The sequence below is a fragment of the Vicugna pacos genome, unplaced genomic scaffold (assembly GCF_048564905.1).
Source record: "Vicugna pacos unplaced genomic scaffold, VicPac4 scaffold_19, whole genome shotgun sequence".
Taxonomy (NCBI): Eukaryota; Metazoa; Chordata; class Mammalia; order Artiodactyla; family Camelidae; genus Vicugna; species Vicugna pacos.
In genome coordinates, this window is record NW_027328740.1 from 25,034,214 (window position 1) to 25,058,267 (window position 24,054).

At 40.6% G+C, this 24,054-nt stretch overlaps 1 long non-coding RNA gene across 4 annotated transcripts in view; it reads right to left on the minus strand.

Moving 5' to 3' along the window:
- Positions 1-3,207: 3,207 nt before the first annotated feature.
- LOC140693349 (uncharacterized) overlaps positions 3,208-24,054 on the minus strand; it is a 47,812-nt gene continuing 26,965 nt past the window's right edge. Inside the window, exons 2-5 of one of the 4 annotated variants that reach the window (XR_012069105.1) lie at positions 22,784-22,859; positions 16,808-16,905; positions 10,074-10,197; positions 3,208-3,477 (exon numbers count right to left, since the gene is read on the minus strand). This is a non-coding gene — a long non-coding RNA (uncharacterized lncRNA). Of the gene's footprint in view, positions 3,478-10,073; positions 10,198-16,807; positions 17,016-17,082; positions 17,258-22,783; positions 22,860-24,054 lie in introns of those variants that run through there. The other 3 variants (XR_012069103.1, XR_012069102.1, XR_012069104.1) reach the window with 3 other exon arrangements.

Sequence of the window (24,054 nt, forward strand, 5' to 3'; positions counted from 1 at the left end):
AAATTTCCCCTAACTCGAACTAATAGGGAACAAATCTGATGCCACATTGGATCTGTTCCTTTAGTTTGAAGCACTGTGCCCTGTTTTCCAGGCTTAATCTTGCTGGCTCTGCACCTTTTGTAAAACAACGTTGCCTTTAGCCTAAAACCTACAGAAAAGCCTATTCTCGGGGCTCTGACCTTTAATGATGTTAGCACTTCTGCACTTATGCAGGGATGGCAAGTTGCAAAATAGAGAATAACCTTTGTTTTGTTGGAGATTTACAGGGACACCACATCCTGACCCACATGGATGACTGCAAGAACAAAGAATGCCTGCAGCAAGAAGTTTGCACAGCCAACCACACTCCCTCCCCTTTTTAGCTTACAAGTGGCCTGAATTCTGACTTGGGCAAGATGATTCTCCAGGACATTATTCCCCCATCTTCCTAGTCTGCCAGCTTTCTGAATAAAGTTACTAAAACTTGCTCCAGAACCTTGTCTCCTGATATACTTTTTTTATCACTGTTTTGCAACGAGCAGAACAAGTTTGGCCTCGGTAACAGAACCAGCTTTGTCATTCCATCTGATGTGAAATCTCTCTGGGTGTACACGTGCTTGCCTGCTGGTGGTGGTGGTGGTAGGCAAAAATATTTCACTTCTCCTGATTTCAATAGGCTAAAATTTCCTGCTATTTAAGTCAACTCTAGACTTTTACAGAATCACCTGCAGATGTGCTTCTGGAAGCTAGAAAAATTCCAACAATGAAAATAATTGTATTGTCTCCAGACAAGATACTTTTCCTCAAAACTGAGTAGCTGTGAAACACACTTCAGGAGTAAAGATAGATGCAGTGTGCTTCATTTCCCATGTTGTTCCAACACAATTTTCCAGTTATATCAAAGTAAATTAAAGTCTGTCTTCAATAGCAGATGCTCTGGCATGATACAACAATGTCAATTCCACTTATTTATTGAGCCAGAGCAGTTTTAGAGTAAATGATTTTATACCAAACTCCTGCTTGATATACTGTCTTCTCCCTGGTGGCTAATTCCTTCTTCTTTCTTCCTAAAAGTTCTCCTGTTATGGGAAGTTAGCCTTTATTCTGCACATTCAATTGGGAAGGCACAAATTAAATATATGAGGGGATGACATGCATATTTAATTCTTACTTATACATAAATACAAGCACAGAGGACCTGTGTCTTGGAAGACGTCACTTCCTAATGTGGGCAAGAGGATGGTCTATAGTTCAATCAATGATCTAAAAGCAATTTTCTAGGATATAATAAAGCAATGCCTGAGTTATAAGACAGAACAACCCCTGGATATGAATCAGTGGCACCAACCAGTGGGGGCACATGTGTGCACACACACGCCCATGCACACGGAGCAGCCTTGGAGACACTCCATCTGTGCTGATGGAGCAAAGTCATGCTGGGGAGATGAGGAAAAAGTGCCTAATACAATCAAACCACGACACCAGAGGAATGGGTAATAGGAGTCAATTGAATTTTCTGGTTAGCTGAAGGTCAAACAAAAACACTTTTAGTTTCAAACGTCATTACTAAAAATTTTCTTAAAGCACAGGAGCCTGTTTTCCTGCCTTGCTTAGTGTCATATGCCATATTAAACATGACACATTCATGCTTCTCTGACTGTGGAACGGGAAAGGCCTTGCTGTCATATTCTGAACATTAGTCTATGTTTTGCAGCAGAGTGGATACTGAAAATGGGAATGGGAATGGACATAAACTTGCAGTCATTGACTGTGTGTGATTTGCCAACTTTCTCCAAAAAGAAGGGGTAGCAAGCAAATCAGATAAATTCAGGGATCTTGGGGTGGGGAGTCTGGTGGGCTGACAGCTGAGTGGTCTCAGGTAGCTGTTTTACTGTGTAAAATAGTGACTATGATCCACAGTGACACATTGTCAAATTCTTGTGCCTGTAGCTGTGATACCTGGCCAAGTCTGTGCAGCCAATTTTATCGATGGTGCATAATGAAAATAACTAAAATTCCCTGAGGACCATCTTATGTGACATCCATTCATTGACTCACTGAATTCCCTAAGCACACTTTTTGGTACATAACAGTCTTAAAATATGAAGCAGGGATTAAATGAAGCTCTGAAGTGTTGAAGCCTTGCACGAAATCATGCAGATGGGAAGACACCGTGCTGGGAGCAAATCTTGGGCCAGACTACAGAACCTGAAGGGCCCAGCAAGTCCCCTCACCCAGGAACCTGGCCCACAGCCACTGCCAGGCCCTGTTCTGTTTCTATGAGTGCTCATGGGAAAGTGCCAGGGACTTAGCGTAAATATGACTTGATTAAGGCATTCAAACTGGGATAGCCTTTTGTTGGGGACTGTAACCTGGGAGTCAAACTGGCAGCGAAGTAAGGGAAGAAACAGCCCTGGTTGTAAGAACATTTCTAGGGAAGAAGGCTCCCTGATGGGCTGGCATGGGAATCGCTGTGGTTGTGAGGCCCCTGTTGCCCTGTGGGGGTGTGGGCAGGGAAGGAGAGAGACTGTTCAGACTGGTCATAGTCACTACAGTTTGTAAACAGCTGAGTTCTATTTCCTCACAGAACAGACACATGCAGGACATGAGGAAGCTTAGCTAATGGCCAACAGTGGGTAGCAAAGGCCAAGAGTGGGGTGGGGAGGAGAAATGGGACCACATTCTGGAAGAACCTCTGCTCCAGGGGTCCAGGAATATAATGAATCATTGGGGATGCACAAAGGGTTTGTATGGCCTCATCATGTTTTTCCTACTTTAAACTGATAGTCTGGAATATATGGTAAAATACGGTGGAATGACTGCTCTTATTTTAGGTTCTACAAACTCTTAAATGGATGGATTTCTATCTCCATTATACAAGCACTGCTGGGAAACCTTTAAAGCCAAGTGAGGATCAAACGAGTGAGTACTTATTAATACTATTACCATGCTTCTACTGAATTAACACTTCAGCAACAGTATAATGGCCACGCTTCTTAACAACTGCTTCTGTAAGAGCTCTTGTATGTCACAAATAATAATTATAAAAAATATTAAAATAATAACAATTACAGTTTCAACAAATACGCTGTTTATAGCGATGATAGTGTTAGCATCTCCCTCTCATATTAAACAATACTCAACACTTGATTCCTTAGGAAGCAATGTCAATGCATGTTTGGACTTTTCAAAGTCTTCAGCCCATGAAGCCTTTTTACTCACATTGGTCCACCACAACCAGAATTGCTGTTCCTTGCATGGTGGGCTGCCACGCTGCAATGTCCTGGGCTTTTTTTGGCACCATGCGTCTATACTGGGTAGTCAAGTTTCCACATACCCACTCTGATTTGCAATATATTGTTCTCAAGAGCCAACAGAGGGGCCACTGGAAAGAGGCCACAGATAAGGTGGTGAACCCAAACTGAATACCTGTTGAAGGAATGGACACACAACATGGAGTGGTGGATGGATGGAAGGCCAACATCAATTCCTCTACTCCTGTAAAGAGAGAGGGGCAAATGGTGACCTAATTCCCAAAGAGAAAAGACATTCATGGTAATAATATTGTTCAACAGTGAAAGAATCCAAACAAAAGGCAAATATAAAATCTCTGGGAAGAAGACTCATTACAACCTGTTTCTTTCATGTATATAACCTTAGTAGGAATAACATACTTAAAAATCTTCAACCAACCATAGTTATTTGCTGGTAATAAACTTGGGAATCTTGAAGCATATTATTCACTCTCAGTGTTGAAATAATACAATCTTGGAAGATGATTTGTCATTGAGGATTAAGAAAAAGAATACTGTGGTTGTATATAAGAATTTAAATCGGAATAAGGAATGTACTTTTGGGAAAGTTCTGCATAGAGAATGTTGGAGGAAATGCACTGAAAACAGGCAAGTGAGCAAGCTCCCTTGAGTCTGGGAAGGTGAATGCGGCACATTCTTTGAAGTTATTACAAGTCACAGAAAGGTATGCAATTAAAGTGTCTTCCTTAGCAAAATATCCTTCTTCAGGAATTTTTATCTTGATATTTCTATGGTCTGTGTGGTCACAAGAAGTCAAAGTTATGGTGGTGGCTTAGAAGTTCTTTTCTCTCTGTCTGTAGTTTACAGGGCATTGCTACAGATGGGGCAGCAGAGATCTGCATTAAGCTGTTCCATGGGGTGGGGGAGCAGTTAGAAATGATAAGGCCAGAGATCTAAAAGACTTTTAGACCCTAACTGGCAGACATTTAAGTAAACTAGCACAGGTATGTAATTAAGACTGTGGATGAGAGGCAAGTTTGTAGTCCCTTTAGTGTTACTGCTCAGTCAAGGGATAGGGACCACTCTGGCCAGGAACGGCAAGACCGTGGATGGGGTGGATGGGTAGGAGGAGCTGACATTTGCTTCTGACCTGAGAGGCAGGGGTGTGTTGCAGAAAAACCGACAGTGCTGTAAAGATGCCTCATGTCCACAGCCCAAAAGGAGCTGTCATATTCAGGGAGGTCACAGAGAAAGAACCAGAGTTAGTGATGCCACAGGGTCAGCAATGTGGCAGCAGTGATGTCAGTATCTGTTTCCATAACCCACCTAACCCTACATGAACACATCTGCCTACAGGGGGCAGGTAAGTAGCAGAAATATGTGGAGTGGGTGCAGCCACTGGCAAATTGGCAAGTGGACATCCTAATGAAATACACTGCTCACAGTCACCATATTGGAAAGAGGGCCCCACACTGTCTGATCCCCTTCTTATTCAAGAGAAACTAGAAATTAAGACTTCATTAGCAATCATCCCTGTTCAAACTCAGAAAAGTTACCATTTATAATGACAACAAAGGCACAGACTCTTCAGAAATAAATTAATGAAAAATGTTAAAATGATTCTGATAAATGACTTAAAAAAAGAGAAAAAAATGATTATTGAATGAACAGTAGAATGCACCATCCTCTTCAGTTGGCAGACTCAATTTTGGGGGACATAGAACATTTTTTCTCCAAAATAAATTTAGTATCTGAATGCAAATTTACATAATAAACCTGAATGGATTTAAGAAAAAATTCTGAAAGGTGATCCTAAATTTCTTCCAGAAATATACACAAATATACAAATAAAATAATGAGGAGGGATGTTTGAATTTGTAATATTAGGGACATTCTGGAAAAGGATAAAATAGGATCAATTTTAGGAGGTATTAATCTATTGTCGTGGAAACAGTATAGTAATAGTGTGCTGAGAGTATGAATGAAATAGAATACATTTCAAGAATAGGCATGGATATTTAAGAGATTTTAGTAATATTATAAAACTGACACTTAAAATCAGTGGATTCAGGTACTGGTGTAATTAGCTAAACCACTAGAAGGCCTGGTACATTGTCCTCACTTTTGACATTAAAATAAATTCCAGATAATTTTTTAATTAAAAAATAAAACACTAGAAATAACCCAACATGATTTAATCTGTTCAGATATTCAAGCGAGAAGAACTTTCTAAAAAGCTTTTGGAACAAAGACCAAGAAGAACAAAGGCCTAGCAACTCAGCAAGGCCAGAAACGCCCCCTGTAAAACAAAACTGACCCTCGCCCAATCCTCCCTCACGGCCCTGTATTGCTCTCTGTTACTTTCTATACTTTCTTCTTCCCTTTAAAGTTTAGTTTCTTGGAGAAGTGCCTGCGCTGATGACTCCTCCAGGGCTCAGAGCACTGCATCCCTCACGGCCCTCACTGTGGCAATGAGACAGGAGCTGCACTGCCAATGGCTGAGTGTTTCAAACCAGTGGGCATTTTCAGCTCCTCTTTATTTGATTACCAGGTAGCTTTTGCCGTGGACAAATATTTTCCTCTCAGGGGAATATTTTCCCCCCTTAATTTTTGTTTTACTTAAATAAATTTTAAAAGCCCAGGCAGAAAGGTGTGTGTGCACATATGCACACACACAGATACACACAGATCTGTTTTTTAAAGGCTACCTAAGTGTAGTCCTCCTCCACCTTTTCCTCAGTTTAAACAATTAAAAGTGGGATTTAGCCCTTGCTTTTTTGCCCCACACACCCCCCTTTCTCACTATGCTCCTTTTAGTCATTGTTCAAATCCCTCTTAAGCCAGGTTACAGCCTTTTCTGTGTTGCCTCAACTAGTTTTCTCTCAACTGCTCTGCTATTCTTTCCCTTGGTGGATTTCTCTTCTCCCTTTTGCCATGTACATGGCCCTTTTCCCCAGGGCCTCGTCTTCAATCCTCCGCCTGGCAGGACTGAATTGCCCCCACGGCCTCACCCACAGCTCCTTTGAGCTCCTGACTGGTGAATCCAGCTTAACAATGGACATCACCCCTTAGATATCCCATAGACACTTCGCACTGAAAATGCCACACACAGAAATATCTCCTCGAAACCAGCTCCTCCCCTTACACTCCCCCTGCAGATCCGCTCTCCAGATGGGTCACTGGAAAGTCACCTGAGCAGCTCTGCGGCCGGCCACCCTGGCCCTGCTGTCCCCACTGCAGCAGTCACCACTGCTGCCGCCCATGTCTCTCTCCTTCTGCCCAGGGCCTCACTGAAGGCGTGTGCCACTTGTTGTCTGGGTTACCTGGGCTGGTCCCCGAAATATCCTTTCCCCCCAAAATATGGGCCTCCCCCCAAAAATAGTATCTTCCTTTCTGCTGCCAGAATAACCAGATATTCTTCAACATAAACATTATGCAATTCTCTTACTTACAAATATTCCAATATATCCCTGCTTCCTTAAGGATATATTGAAGTCTAAGCACACAAGGCCCATCGTGACAGAGGCCTTGTTCACTTGATATTCCCACCTATGTATCCTTTGTTCTAGGCCTACTTGTTGTTCTTCAGTCTGGCCAAGCCGCTTCATGCCATGTACTCTTATATGTCTCTACCTCTCTGCATGTAGTGTCCACTCCCTCTACCACAAAATAGAGAGCTAACTTCCTTTCACCTTTCAAGATTCAGTTCAAATATTTCCAGCTCTAAGAAGTCCAATTTGTTTTCCCCTGCTTAGCAATCCATCAACTACTCGCCATGCCTTGCCTGGCCTGGGGAGTGCAGACACCAAGTCTTACCTGTCTTGGTCCCCCAGCAGCTGATACAGTGTTTGGCATAGCAGTGCTCAATGTTTGTTGGTTGGATAAATGAATGAATCAGTAAAGGGATGAGAGGTCTACAATCCCCCCCAGTTACTCAGCTGCCATTTTGGAAAGTTCATTCTGCAGAGTTAAGGAAATGTCAATGCAGGTGTTGGGCAGACAGAACAGAGGTGAGGGTGTGGGGGAGACAGGCCTGGTCCTGGAGAGCGCAGGAGAGGCGTGGGTGGGAGAGCACTGGAGAGAGAGGGAATGGAGGGGGCAGGTGCAAGGAGATGTTGAAGTACAACTGATATTAAATGCAGTAAATTAAATGGAGAACATAATATATGAAGGGAAGATCAAGTTAAGACATCAAGGGTTGAAAAGGCAGTACCAGAGATGAAGAGCTCTCACTTCATCCCTCACAGCATTTCACTTATGGCACCTGCCCTCTGGGAAGTCAGTGTCAAATTCTTGAGAGACTGGTGTTTGTGCTGTGGGTGCTCTAAGTACAAAACGGTATCTTATGGCTTCCAGATTTTAAGACTGATAGATTATTTCTCTTATGTCCCATGTCTGAGTTCTCAGGCAGCAGGATCATTGGCTGGTGGGGGGAGAGATATTGTGGTTAACAACTCAGGGTTACTCTAATAATCTCAAAGGACAGTGGGGAATTCATGAAAACAAAAAAAAGAGAAATTTCTCCCAGAAAAAAGTATATGCCATATAGAACCTTGTGGGGGCCTTGGAGACAATTTTACCGCCACCTCATCTAACAGTTGTATGTGAGTGTGTTGAAACTCCAAGCTCAAGTCACTTAAACATGTATGAGAACCTGGGTCCAGGCTGTGGTGCACCAGACATGGACGGGAATATGAAAAGCCTGACTACTGCCTCCGACAGGATCAGTCCATCCGGGGAGCACAATGGACACGGACACGATCACGCACCATCAAGACAGGAATCAAGTGCAATTCATGCCTAGAAAGGAGAGCAGAAAATCTCTAAAAAGTGGAGGGGTTCCTGCCAAGGCTTGGCAAGAGTCCTTCCAGGCAGAAAAGCAGAGAAAGTTACTTCAGGCGAAGGAGACTAGTGTTGGTGGCTGGTTTAGAGGCCAAACGAGGCACGGGTGGAGGGCTCCAGGGTCATCTGTCAGTAGCTGTTCCCCTTCAGCAGCTAAGAGGCATAACTAAAAAGGCAGGTGGGGTGTCATTAATGATCATGGGAAAAACTGGGAGGAGGAAACTGAGGTCAGGGGATCACCACCAAAGGCACTTTATTTTAGAGGAACAAAAAGAATTCAAAAAACACTTGGAAATTCTATCTCCCGTGAATGAAAAGAACACAAAATTAAGTTTCACTCCAGCGTTGAATACAGAATAACAGGCTGCCTACTCTCAGAAATGGATTGAATTTTCTAATTCATCAGGGATTATTTAGTTAATAGGAAAATGAATAAATCTGAACAATCTCTCTAGAATAGCTGTTATGCCATCCTGTTATGTAGGGTAGAGTTAGGCTGAATTATTTAATTGGTATTTTAATGAGACTATAAAGTTCTAAAAGTCCTATCAATTTCTCCCAAAAGCGTACAATTTTTCCTTTCATGACCTTTATTTGACTTAATTAGAACAATAACTTTTTTCCAAGGCTTTTTTTTGTGTGTATTAAAATACCAAATGATATGCTGCCCCCAGAATGTTGTTGTTATTATTAATGCTGGTAATAGCCCCAATAACACATATTTACAATTATGACTCATTTTGGAATAACAGGTCATTGGCTTAAAGTCCTTTTGAAAATAAGAAGAATAAATGAACATAATTTCTAAACCAGGGACAGCAGCTGCACCCTTAATGGAACCTGGTCACTAAACACAACAAAAGCAAAGATGAAACTCAAATCAGACACCAGGCCACAAAGCATAGCTGACTGAAGATGCCACAAGATGACCTTTCATTCACCGAGGGAACCAGATGCGTTTCTATGTAAAATGTATATTTTTAAAAGCAGTTATTTTATATATAGAATGTAAATTAGGAAAAAGAAAACTCCCTCTATCTGTAGACTTATAAACAGGAAGCACAAAGGGGTGACTTTGCAGACATGAACCTGCATGCTTAAATGCAAAGCCTATTGACAAAAATCCTTTCCTGTCTCCTAAGCTAAAAAAAAAAAAAAAAACTACTTCAAGGCAATGGTGAGCTGAAAGGGCTCAGATACAAAACGTGCACATCATCAGCCTTCTAGTAGATAAAAGTGCGCCATGCATAATAGTAAAGATAAAGTTTCCTATGGAAATCTATTTTGAGATGCAACAATTTAAAGGCAACTGAGAGCTCAAAACCAAGTTCAACCAAAGAGAAACAGAGCCCAAGCAAATGTACAGAAATGGACAAAGACATTGGAGAAGGAGGGGTCTGTGTTCTACCGATACTCCAGATCAGCAAATTCATCCTGAAATCAAGCCAGTGATGTGCCATGAGGTCACTCAAGGAATCAGGCAGAAAACATCGGCCAGAAGAAATAGGAACAATATCAAAGGCAGGTGTGAGTTGTGGAAGGGGTGACCCTGTGAACCTTGCTGCAATGAGGCAGGATGCTTTTGCGGGCTTTCTGCACAGGCTGGCTGGCTCACATGACTCTGTTTAGAAGGATATCAGCCAACAGCTGTGCCACACGGGCTACATCCTGAGCTGAGTCACATCTAGTAATGGTTCTGAGTTCATCCTTAGACGACATGACCAGAAGGATCTGAGAATCAATGGTGGAGATGTACCTGAATGAGTATCCCATTTCATTCTTTGGCAGTCAATCTTCAGCTTTGTACAACATAAATATTGACAAAGATACACACAGGCACCCTATTTGAAAGCCTGACTGCATAACTGCATCTAATGGAGAAAAGTGGGTTCCGTTTCGGTATGCTAGGACATTGTTTGGCTCGGTAACCGATGCTTCTGAGACCCAAAGCATATTCTAGTATAACCGACAGCACAGAAATCTCCACTGATGACTTACTCATTTCAGGGTATTCATAAAATAACCCCTGTTTGTCCATGGGATACAGATGGTTGTCCAGTTCCCATCGTGGAGTGGTCTGTTCTGCTCCCGAAACTGTGGCACCATTAGATTCATGACCCAGCTGTCAAACAGATCAAATTATAAGGCAGGATATTATCAGACCAAGGTCATAAAAGTATTACTGACATCTCAAGCTGAACACATCATCTTCCCAAGAATTTAATTTCTTGTTTTCAGGATAAATTTCTTTTCATTGCTGCCTCCCTACCCTCAAATATTGTGAAAACTAGTCCTGACTACGCACCTTGGGTTTACCAAAATTGTAACGACTACTACTACTTTATCTCCTACCTCCTTTTCAGGTGGGCATTTTAGATTTTAGAAGATGCCTTCCCTCATTTGACATTTTTACCCCCATTTCTCTGCTATTATCCACCATGGCCTTTCCAGTCTGAAAATCGTCAGAGAAAATAAGTAAAATAAAGTAATACAGGGACTTTGAGCTGGTGATAAGTGCTGTGGAGGAAAATAAAGGAGGGTGAGGAATGTGTGCTAGGGAGGAGTGGGGATGGGGCAGTGACCTTTGAATAAGGCAAAGACAGAAGCAAAGGGGTGGGCAGCGGAGGGGCAGAGGGAACAGTGATCACAGGCCTGGAGGACACTCACGCAGGACAGACATCATGGAGACTGGTGTGGGCCACAGTGAATAGGAAATAAGTGGTGGTTTTGGGGGTAGAGCCTTAGAGGCTGCCGTGAGGATGTGGGCATCTTTCCCTTTGAAGGAATTGCGGAGCCATGGAGGGTCACCGAGCAAAAAAGTGATACTCTAACGTTGGATAGAACAGGTCCAAAACCCTAATTTAAGCTGAACAAATCAAGGGCCAAAGAAGTGACATGCCACCTCAAATTCAGTGCAGAGCTTGAAAGAAACACAGCCTCGACTCGCAGCCCAGTGCTCTGCCCCCTTCTGGATGCTGTCCCATAGAGCTATCTCTAAGGATATTTTTTTCCTCACTTAGAGGCTTGTGGGTCAACTGAATGCTTCCCCCTTTTTCAAATGGTAATTTGTCCTGAAAGGAAATCAGATTTGGCAGTGAAACAAGGCATGGACCTGTGACCTACAGAGCTCTTGTCCCTGAAAGCAACAGCTGGCACGTGGTTTACTCGTGGAGTTCAGCAGAAGAGACAGAGCAACAACAGACAACATAGCGTCTGGCTGAGCTTCGACTGACTGGACTGCACGTTTGGATGGATTTCAAATTTGGACAGTGAGGTGGCTTCACATGAAAGGCAGGTGTATACATCATACATGCCCACACGTCTGTATGCATACACACGTAGACACACACAGAGCATTTGATGTGACTTGTAAAGAGCTGCCTCTGCTTGGTTTCCCACGGCCTCTAATCTCAGCATTAACCTTTCACTGGCCATGCTCCCAGGTTTGCTACGAGATTTCTTTGCAATGGAACATGCCCTTCGCTTCACAAACTTTCCCCACTTCTTTCAATGACATTAGGGGAAGAGCAGGGAGCTCTGGGAAGTGCTGGGGATATGGACTCGAGATACCCCTGAATCTGAATCCGCACTTCATGGCTTATTTGTTATTTAACTTTATTTACATTCAAAATGCAATTGTTGCAGATCTCAGAAGATGATTTACACTCACTGCTATGGCAGAATGTTGCGGTTAGTAGACCCACCACTGGATCCTCTTATTCAACACGTTCTTCCAATATTTCAGATATTACTGTATCACAAATGCCCATTTCTATATTTTGATATCTGCTTTTCAGTATAATTATCTTCCTTCTTTATTCTCTAAATCTTATGATTTTAAAACATTTTTCTGAGAAGTGTTTCACAGGCACTTTACATATGATAATTTGATAAAGCGATCCTGGAGATCAAAACCACATTTAAAATCCTGAGATAAACTCAACTGTGTCATATATATGGCTAGGTTTAGTCTGCTTAATTTGTTACTTTGTTTAGTAATTTTTGTTTCAAACAACAAGATCCTACTGTATAGCACAGGGAACTACACTCAATAACTTTTAATAGCCTATAGTGGAAAAGTATATAACAAGGAATATATATATATATATGAATCACTATGCTGTACACCAAGAATTAACAGTATTGTAATCTAATTATACTTTCAACAAAAAAAGTTGAAATAAAATTGAGAGATGAAACTTCCACCGTCCAGGATGCTATCATGATGAAACGATTCAAAGCAGGCCAGGTATTAGCAACCCCCTGACACAGCAAAACCCCATGTGGGGTCTTCCTTTTGAGCAGCACAGGCTAACCGGCTGTGGTCACCTGTAAATAAGGTTGAAGTCACTTAGACCCTTGGCTTGGGATCACCGTGGCCACAGGGGTGGGGGTCACTGCAGCACCTACGAGAATGACGGGGCCAGCCTGCTGCTGAAGCCGCTCCCCAGGCCGCAGCCCAGAGCGCTGCAGGCAGGTCTGAGGTCCGGCCGGGGGCGCGCAGCTCCACAGCCCCTCGGAGCCCTGCGGTGCGGGTGGTGCTGGGACCGCGCTCATCCATCACCCTCCCTGGTAAGCAAACTCGGGATTCTCCTGGGGGAATTTTTCTCTGGCTCATACTTCCTGTCTCAGCCACTTGTGGAATCCGGTCCATGCCCCAGGGAAGAAGGGCTTTTACCCTCCGGGACCCAAATCCATCACGGTTTGGATCCAGAATGAAACTTCCATGTTAACTCATCTGGCACTCCCTTCTTGTGCTGAACTGCCCTCCCACGTCGGTGGCATTAGGTCATATTAGAAGTCCCGACTTGCTTTTCCTTAGCTAAGACTCTGAGCCTCTTGCTCAGTCTTCCTGAGTGGAACCACTCATCAGTGGCAGAAAAGCTTGGGCTGTCGTCCACCCATCATTGTCCTCCGTCTTTTGGGTTTTCTGTTGGGTTATGGTTCTCATGCAGGGATATCAATTTGCACATGAGAAGCACCTGTAGACATTTTAAAAAATACAGACACTGGATACTCCGCCCTCTCCAGCCAAGGCTGGAAGCTTTCTCCCTCTAGCAGGGGTTACACAATCATTTGCTTGGGAATTGACCACACATATTGGCATAATCATAGTAAATTGCCCTTTACTCTGTGCTTGCCACGTGGCATTTTCTACTTCATGTTGTCTTTGTACCTTTATTATCACATTTAATCCCTGAATTATAGATTATCACCATTTCTGTTGAGGACACTCCTACTTGCTAATCTTGAATACAAGTATTTTTGATTCTCTTAATCTATTTCATTCCTGAGTTTCCTGTTCCTGAATTTAAAGAGTGAATTATGGACACATGTATTTAAGATTCTCTTATTATATGTATCTGACTCATCCTCTAACCAAATCATATCTGGAGAAGAGAGATTTTCTCTTTTAATCATTTGATTTTCTTATTATATAGTAGTACATACGCACAGTGGAAAATGTAGAAAACATATAAAGTAAGAAAATTACAGCCATACATTATCTAAACACCAAAGGACAATGCTATGTCATTTTGGGCATTTAACTATTTTTCTTAATATTTTATCATAAAATTTCCCTAGGAAATTTGCTTAACCCTGGAATTGTACTAGCCTTTTGTCCAGTACAGAATAACATTCCCAGAAATGACCCCGACATCAAAATGGTATGTGAGGCTGGGAAGGCCACAGGGCACACAGCTTATCCTCTGAGTCCTACAAAGAATGCTGTTAATTCACTGATGTTACGCATTCGATGCCTGTGAGTCAGTCACTCACTCAGCTGGCTCGGACTGAGACCTACGTTATACCAGGTGCCGATCCAAGTGCTGGGGAGACCCCAGAGGGAGCCTGGATCACGGCATCACTGTCCTTCTTTATTTGCTCCCAGAATCCTACTCAAGAACCCTACATGGTATTGGGGGGATGGAGGCAGGTGAGATAGAGTGAAATTCATTTCATTATGTTCCTTTAGACATATTTAAATAGCATGAAAATTGTCGCTAATTTTGATAAGTTTTCTTTTCCCTTCCTATGTATTTTTGAGGATGGGTATAGTTTTGGTGCAGCAACAGTAATTGATAGATCTTTAGTATGTTAGGATTTTATATGAAAAATTAAGAAGGAAACTGCACTTATACAAAGAGAAGAGGCAGTGAGGAAAAAACAAGCCACCCTCGAACTTGGCTACAATTCAGAATTCCTGGTTTTCAAAAAAGGGAAACATAATTCAAAATATATTCTCTAAATATTTTAGCCCCTAGTAGAAATACATGGAGGTAAAGTTCAGCTCACTGGAACCTAGAACAATGTGCTTACTTAAGCGAAGGTATAAACAGACCACAGATACTATAATGCATCCTTTATTTTAAACTAGTTCATGTGAGCAAGTTTCATTTCACATAAACTGCTAAGTAACAGTTTTGGAAATATATCCTTCTTGATTGGTAAAAATAGCTCACGGATTACCAGATTCAACAAAATTTAGTATTAAATAATTTACTTATTTCCTTCAGGAAATTCTTTTGAGTAATCTGAGTTAAGTATTTCCTCTATCTGATCTATTACTTTTCACAGAGAAAAGTAGTATTATTTGCACATGACCTACTTTTACTCCTCTGGAAATACCTGACTGTGAGCTCAGGTTAAGGGTTGTCTACTGCACAGCAGGGAAAAAAAGATTCATTTCACAGTGAAGATCAGAATCTTTTTTTTGAAGGGCGTGGTGAGCTGGGGGACAAGGGAAATGCCTTTGTTTCGAGACAGACCCCAGTATTCCATACTGAAGCTGAAAGATGGAGCCCATGTGAAGAAACTGGGAAGGACACACTGACACCCAAAGATGTTCACTCGGCAAAAACAGAAGGAAAGAAACAAAGAAAAAATAATTTAACTGCCCTATAAAGAGAATGGACAGAAACTTGGTAATAAGGGAGAGAGAAGGAAGGTTAGGGAAGGGAGGAGAAACAATGAAAAGAAACTTGGTTGTGGTGGGCAGAATACCAGGTTTCTGGAGCCTACAATGAAGGATGATAAGAAAAAAAGTAAAGTTTAAAAAAGTTACAAAGTTTAAAATAGTTTAAAAATTAGAAAACAAAGTTAAAAAAATAAATTTTTTTATAGTGGCATGGAAGATTTTAAAATGATGGAGCTTTTTATTTCAAAATTCAAGTTGTTTGAGTTTCTCCCCCATGCTACAAACAACAATAAGACCTGCTTGTGTAAGTGGTTTTGGGGGACACCACAGAGAGGGGCGAGCTCTGCAGTTAGGTTGGCCAGGAGCAGAATGCTGGTGTGGAAGGCAAGACAGAAGAGAGATCAACAGTTTCATGAAAACAGAAACTCAAAGCCAGAAATTATCTTAAAAAGGTTAGTGTGGTAGGCAGAAAAATGTTCCCCGCCATTATGTCTATGTCCTTATCCCCAGAACATAGGAAGAGGTCAGATTCCCTGGCAAAGGGGCCTATGGTTGCAGATGTGGTTAAGGTTGCTAACCAGTCAACTCTAAGAGAGACCAGCTGGATTATAGATGTGGGCCCAGTGTAATCACCAGGGTCGTTAAAGGAGGAAGAAGGAGGCAGAAGAGGGGAGAGAGGACAGGAGATCTGACCACAGGATCAGAGTCAGAGGCACACAACCATGCTGACCTTGAGAAAGAGAAAAGAGGTCACAGGCCAAGAGACGCAGGTGGCCTCAGGAAGACAGAAAAGTGAAAGATACATTTTCCCCTGAGGCCTTCAGAAACAGCCATGCCAACACTTTGACTTCAGCAGGCTTCTGCATTCAAGAACCCTACAAGGTTAAATTTGTGTTGTTTAGTGGAGACTTTTTCTTTTTTCTTCCTACTACCATGATGTTTGGGGATACTAGTTACAACAGCAACAGAAAGCGAATACAGTAAGCTCCTTGAAATGTGCAGAAATTGCAGATAACACTGGACAGTCCACTTTGATGTGGGATTGTGCTTATGTGAAAATCAAAGGGACAGTGTGACCTTTGCTAACATCTGCTTTTCTCATTTTTAGGAAGAAAACAGTAAGTCAAAACCTCTGTTGTTATTATTTTAGACAAGTGTCTCTTAAAACATTATGTAACCCTGTGCCTTAGGACCCTAAGAGAGTCTCTGTTCTTAGAAGAACCTGGATTCAGAGAGATAGGGTCTTACATCTGAGTCCCACAGTGGTTTCTTATTGGCAATGAGAGCTTGGGCAAATCAGTTACCCTCTTTAAGCCACAGGATCTTCATTTACAAAAGGAAGATAAGAATAAGGATTGTTTGGGTGATTAAATTGTACACACACACACACGCACACATACATATTTGTACAACATTTAATACAGTGACTAGCACATACTAGGCACTCAACAAATTCCTGTTATGGAATTTTAAATGCATATATAAAAGGAGGAGAAATTTGCAGGAAGTTGTAGGAAAACTTAGTTCATGGCCCCAAAAAGGGCCATCTCTCAATGGGCTCTGATCAGTCAGTCCCCAGTGATGTACTAATAAGCAGAGACTATAGCACTTGAGGATTTATGTTAAACATAAAAAGGAAGGTATTTAAACATAATTATTAAACAGCAGGTACGTTTATACTGTTGGCTGGATCATCTTATCCGGAGAGCTTTAATAAGCAGAGAGTCTCCCCTGTTCTAGTGATGGGCACGCAGGAAAATGACGTGGGTGGGTGGGCCATTCTCACCCCAAGATCACATGACTGAGTACTCACGGAAGTAAGACCTCTTGTATGTTATTCCAGATGGACTGTCCTCCCATGATTATTGTCAGCTGTGTCATCAGTTCAAGGAGACAGACACTTGGGTCACACTGGAATATTAGAAAGAAAATCTCATCTAAATTTTAGATAGCTCTAACATGAAATAAAGTCATTATTTTATGCCTAAAAAAAATCTAAGGAAAAGAGAGTAAAGACACTCCTCATTGGGCAGCTAAGAGAAAACCTGAAACAGGTTAGACTGTCAGAACACAAAGCTGTATTCACACCTCTTCATTTCTGTATTGTTACAGGCAATACACCAGATCTCACGGATAAGTCACAAATCTGCCCTTAAAGAATGTGATGTAGAAACACGAGGAGTAGTAGTTGACAAAATGGAACAAGAACACCTACATGGCTGGGTTGTTCTCATAGTCAGTCTGGTCCTTGGGAGCTCTCCAGCTAGAATAAAGAAAAGGTAAGTCTGTAAAACTGTGAACGGCTTTGAGACCCTAATCAAAGCCACGGACACATGAGTTAACACAATAAATATGTATATAAATATATATATATATATATATACACAATTCACACTGTTTTCATATCAGCTGTTTTGAATTTCTTAACATATCCACTATGTTAAGTCCAACTGTACACATTGTTGCAAGAGTTTCTCCCACTAAGAACGCAATATCCCACAAGGCAAAAAAAAAAAAAATCACCCGTTCCTTAAAATTTATAAGCACAACAGTATCCAATGGGCAAGAACTGTCCTCTGTCAGGTGTTATTTGAAAGAAAGCTACTTCTAAACATCCTGCTAAATAATATTCTCTTGTCTCCCTGAACGGCAGTAAGGTAGGACTATTGAAGAAGACAAACAAAACACGGGGCAACTTGCTAGAAGCATTTGCGGAACATAAAACGGGTCATCCTCTTAGTTCAGAATTTGAATTGGTCTTAGTATTTTCAGAAGATGACCATTGAGCAGACCACTGGGAGAATCACCCAGCCACATGCAATGTGTGGGAAGCACTTAACTTAGGCTGCTAAGCCGCTGGGTGGGATACAAGCCAGAGAGAAGAAACATTTATTATAGAAGCCGCAGCTGATGAGAATGGAGCTACACTAACAGGAAAAGCATGGGGGGAAGACACATAACAGTGTGATTACTTATCCTCTCTGTAACGCACAAGCAAATCTGCCACTGGAGCCACGACCCTCTTCCACTTATTTGCAATACAGAGACTATTTACTTTCAACAGTAGGGTACATTATCTAATGTAATTGAAATTATTATTAAGCACTGACATATTTACACAGAGCTTGGACATTCTAAAGCTTCCTTTGTCCCTTTTACTAATGCAAAAATGGAGCTAATTCACTTCTCATATAGGCTAGAGAAAATAGGTTTGCACTTGAAGTTAACTAAAGACTATAATGTACTGCAATTGAAGTGCGTAAAAGATAGTCTCTGTTTTGACCTGGTTCTAAAACTGGTGTAGAAATTATCTCAGCTGCTGGAGGAGCTTACCAGAGTCAGTCATCATGATTGCCACTTTCTCATATATGGCGTTCAGGGTCACCATGATGATAAAACTGATGAGGGAAGCAGTGGGGCATGGCCCACCTGCACAGTCAGGTACTTTTGGATTGGGTCTGTTCCATTCAGGTTCTTGGGAAGTTTTGCAGAAATTACAATGAACACTGAAAGTCCGTAGACAATTATCCAAATAACTGAAGCAATGGTCAACAGGACCTGACAACCCAAAAACCCAGCAGCATGAGACTCACAAATGATCGTATTTTTACACAGAAAACTTGCCCCCAACCCAGCTTAAACAGAAAACATGCATGTGTTGTAAACTTCACATAAATGTGAGAAGTGATATAAATCGCACGTAAATGCCATAAGAGACGTGAATATCAGGCATGTTAAATTTTAGTGGAGGAGGAATGGAAGATGTCAAAAAGAATGAGTGCATCCACTAATGTAACACGCTGGCAGCAGGAGCAGCTGTGTGCAGGGCATAGGGAATATATGGGAACTCCACTTTCTGTGAATTTTTCTGTAAACTTAAAACTGCACTAAAGAAGGAAGCCTGTTAAGTATATTTTAATGGGTGAAAATGGGGTAACTGGTGGCATGTTCTTTTGGAGGGAAGTCTGTGATAGCAGAACCAATGAAAGTATCCCTTCTACATCTGTAGAATTACTTAGGTTATGAACTAGTTGTAACCCATGAAGGGGATATGCTTCCTTTCAAGGGAGAACCTATCACTGATTCAGGGGTCAGCAGGTGCTAGCTGTCGTCTTCATTCTGAATAGAACCAGTGAAGCTGTGGACATGCCCTGAGGGAAAGAGTGGAAGTGACAGCAGGTCTCTGCTGATGAAAGCTTCACATGCTTTTCATACTCCTTGAGATCTTAAAATGGCAGGTATTCCTACTCCCTGCATTTGCACAAGATTCATGTCCCTGATCCACTGTAGTTCTGACTGTGTGGCCCCAAGGGCAGCGGGGGTGTCTGAAGCATAATTTGCACGTGGCTAATAGGGTTTCAGTTCCTCACTAGGCAGGATTTTTTCTGGCCACTGAAAAATGCACATTAAAGATCCCATTTTTAAACAGTTTTCCTTCCATCTACGTTCTTGGTCATAGTCCAGAAGCATGTACTCAGTGTCCCTGGCTGCTCCTGCTTGCTGCCCCAGAGAGAAAGCTACAAAGAATGTGAATTTCAGGAGTAAGTGAACCACATCATGTTATTTACAGTAACAGCGGGCGGCTGGCTTGCACCTGCAGGGGAGAGCAGAGGGAGTGTTTACAAGCCCCTCCTGGAGCCACACTCCTGCATCTGGATCCCAGCTCCGATGCTAGCTGTCCGGCCTTGTGCAAAGTTCTTAACCTCTAGGGGCTTCAATCTCCTCACCCATATAATGGGGGGATAATAATAGCAATTTATAGGACTATTGTGATGAGTCAATTATTTACTAATTGTGAAAACAATTGGAACATTAACCACAGGCATGTGAAAAACTCTACCTAAGTATAAGCTATGAATATGGTGACCAAAGTCTTAAAAAGGTGTTTTTCTTAGTTTTTAAGCCGTCAGTTTGTAGAGAAAGCATTTTATTTTCTCCTCTACTCTCTTTCATCATCCTTTTCTTCACAGTTAAGTCTTCATGCTTGTGAAAGGAATAACTCTTTGGTGTGTGTGTGATTAAATGTGAAAATTAGTTAAGGCTGAGAAAAATCTATTATAGAAGGTATATTAAGCCTTCCTCTCTTGTACAGCACATATAGGCCATTTAAATAGTAAGCATTTTTTTAAAGTCTGCATAATAATTTTTTAATTATGTATTAAGTAAACATAATATTTAAGAATGCTTAAATGCTTACTATTGCTTCAGCACACATCTATTTTTAAAAATCCTCACAATCACCCTGTGGGGAAGGTAATATTATATCTCTTTTACAGATGTGGAAATAGAGCCACGTGGAGATGTTGCAATTTGCCCCAAATGAAGCAACTATTAAGTGAAAGTACTGAAATACTCAAACAGCCCAAAGTCACACTAACTGTATATCACTGTCTCCTACATGGTCTGTAAAATCAATTCTAATTCATTTCAGAACTTTTACAAACTTCACACATTTCCATTTTTCTTCCAAGCACTTAATGGGTTCACTATTTCTTAAGAAACAGGAAAGCTTTCCATTCTCCTTCCTCAAGTTTCTTCTTACTTATCATCTTTTCTGATCATAAATTTAACATTTGCTCATTAAAGAAAATTTGAAAGTACTCAGTAGTGGACAGAACTGCTGTCCTGGATCTGTCCCCAATCTTAGAAGAGGACCCAGAACTTGCTTTAGGATAAATAACCTCCCTTTTGTTTTTAGTCCTGTGATTTAACCTCGATTGACTCTTTCTGAAGCACCAGAAGTAGATCTCAGTTGGTTTAAGACAAATAATACCCCTCATTCTATTGGCCTCGCACATGATTGGAGAATTGACAAATAACTCAGGAAGAGCCACTATTATGTGAGGAGATACATGCTGATGCCCATGTGAAACATAAGCTTCCTCTATCAAGAGAGGAAGCTGCCAAAAGAGACCTGTCTTGGTTTGGATGGATGATCTGGGATGCTGCATGCCTAGAAGCATCATGCTGAGACATCTTTGGACACAGAATGAAGACAGGACAAAAGCAGCCCTTGACATCATCTGGGCTAGAGTATCTCTCCTTGACTGAAGCCAGACCTCAGACTGGAGGTTTTCATTTACAGGAACCAATAAATCCCATGCATCCCCATTTTTTGGTTGTCATTTAAACACATTGGAGATTGATTTTGTCACCTAGAATCAAAAGACTCCAACTCTGAAAATGAATAAAAAATAATATAAGAATAATGCTTTGACCTATAGACATAATTCCTTCAGAACAGTGCATTGTTTGTATATTACAAATCATTTTATATATTAATTTAATTCTCCAATCTATCATAAGCATAACACTTTGACATGTCATAAAATATTTTCATGGACACACTTTTTCATGACTGCATACTATTCTACTTTGTGAAGAGTTGGAAGAATATTTTGGCTGAGATTTTATATATATATATATATATATACACACATATAAAAGTATGTCTGTGACTTGCATCCATACTGACTTTTCCCTGCCATTTTGAAATAATTCCTGATTAAAAGATTTTCAAAGCTGAATTAGTGGATTAAAACATATGAATATTTTTGACTCGATATCAACTGCCAGACTGCTTTCTAAGAAGGCTTGAGGAGTACACCAGAAATTAACACAGCATTGTAAATCAACCATACTTCACAAAAATTATCCAGTAACCTAGGCATGGGATTGGTGATCACTGGCATTTCATCCCCATAAACAGAGCTGTGTCACTTGAGAGGTGGAAAACTATTTCATTTTGATGTGCACTGAGTGAATTACCATTGAAGTGTGCCATCAATTTTTTCTTTTGTGAATGTGTGTTCATCTTCTCTGCCTTCTACGCTTCTGAGATATTTTGATATTACCTTTGAAGTGTTCTGAACTCTCTATGTATTGAAGGAAATAGCCCCTTGTCGGATTTGTAAACAAATAACAACCTCTGGTGTTTTGTTTAAAATTAGGATGCTCTGATGCATGGAAATCTTTGTATACTTTCCTCTGAAACTTACTGTTCATCTAGAGGTTGTATACTCATCCATATTTATTTCTAGTTTTTTTTTCTAATTGTGTTACTTTTTAAATGTTTCTGGAATTTATCACAATATATGGTTCACTGTATGATTTCAATCTTTTCTTTTCCCCCCAAGTAGCTAACAAGTGTTCCATTCACTGAATAACCTTTATTTATCTCCCTGATTTGTAATGCCTTCCATCTCTTATATTAAATTATTATTGATATCAGAGCCCATATCTGGACTTCCTGCCCTATTTTCTAATCTGGCTATTCTTGAACTAGTAAAACTCTCATTATCTTATTAATTATTATATTACTAATATGATTTTATTCACAATAAACCCAAATCAATTTTATAACTTCTGATATTTTGGAGATATGATCTTTTAATCTAGAATCATGTGATTAAAGCACTTTTATATCTTTCAGTAGTTTTTACTTTTATTTTTTGATAGTTCCTACTATCCTTTTGTTAGGCTATTCTTAGACATTTTACCTTGGTTGTTACACTTGGAAAATTTTAGAAATCTTAATGCCTCCATCTGGTCTCTTAATCAGACCCTGGAGAATCCTAAACCACTGATCTGATTTGAACAAATGAGGTGAAAAGAATTGGGGGAAGCACTGTGAGCAGAAGAGACTGTGGAACCTCCAGAGCGGCGCCCTGCATTGGCTCAGATGTTCTCTGGAAAAAGTTTTCTCTATGAGACTACATAGTTCCCAGCTTGACTTTCAGTTTTCTCAGCATTTCACATTAGATTTTAAAAGTCTGTGGCAGGTTCTCACAAAGCAAAAGAGCACTTGCACAAAGGGTTATATGTATACACTTTCCCCAGGTGGTAAATGGAACACGCTCTTCTTCCTAATTAAAAAAAACAAGTTTAGTCAATCAAGGGATTACAACAATGAAATGATATTTCTCCTAACTGGTCACTAAATCCTAAACATAATATAAAAAAATTTTAAGACATAGCCTCCTTGTTTGTAAATGCATGGGTTTTTTCCTGTTTTTTTTTTCCTTTTCTTTCCTGTTAACGATGTCAAACACACAACAAAATATGTACAGTGTTCGTTTAAATACTATTTTTTGAAAATGCACATGTGAACAGTAAACTGTTTCCCTGCCATGGTCTGAGCACCTGACGAGGCCAAGATTTAAAGCTCTATTCCTTAGCTTGCCTTTGATTTCAGAAGTGAAGCTAGTGACAGCTTAGAGTCTGTGCAGGACAGAAAGTATCACAGGTGTCTGCAGCTAACTGGTGTCCACTGTGTGTTTCTTGGTTGAGCTTTATGTGTTAATTAGCTACAACTATGAAGTTTAAGAGTTTCCATTTTAGAGTTTATATTTAGAATTTTTTAACAGATGAAATCAGTTAGACTCAAGATTTAACTGGATTATAAAACCAGATATAGTATAATAATAGCTGTAACTAAGTACATGGCCCTTCCTCTGTGCCAGGAAGCTTTCCAAGTAGATTCTATACATTACTTCGACCCGTCCTTACCACTGTCATGAAGAAACAACACTCTTATTCTTATTTTATAGGAAACTATGGCACAGAGAAGTTAAGTTGTCCAAGATCACTCAGGAAGCAAGCTGCTGTGTTCAAATATGAATTTAGGCAACTTCATTCCCAAGATCTCACTACCACAATGCTGGCCTCTCTAAACAATGGAGCATGCTTTCACAAGTAAAGTAAAATACTTCAAATAAGAAACTAAAAAAAAAATAATAAGGCAATTTTTAAATAAGGAAGAACGATAAAGTTAAATGAGTCTTCATCTTCAATTTTTCAACAAGCATGTTCCAATGAAAATTTAAACTTATTAGCTTGCAAATTTAAATTTAAACTTGGCAGTTTAAATGACCAAAAAACTTTTCTTCAGTATTTTTTGTATGCTGCCAATATGATAAGTTTTTGTTTTTCAGGACTCAAAAGCATTATGAACATCTAATTTTGTCTAAGATTCAGCTTTCATCTCTGAATGTACAGTCTTTCACCAACATATGCTTTTACCCCCATCGTCAGTTGTAAACAATGGGAACTATTCATAAT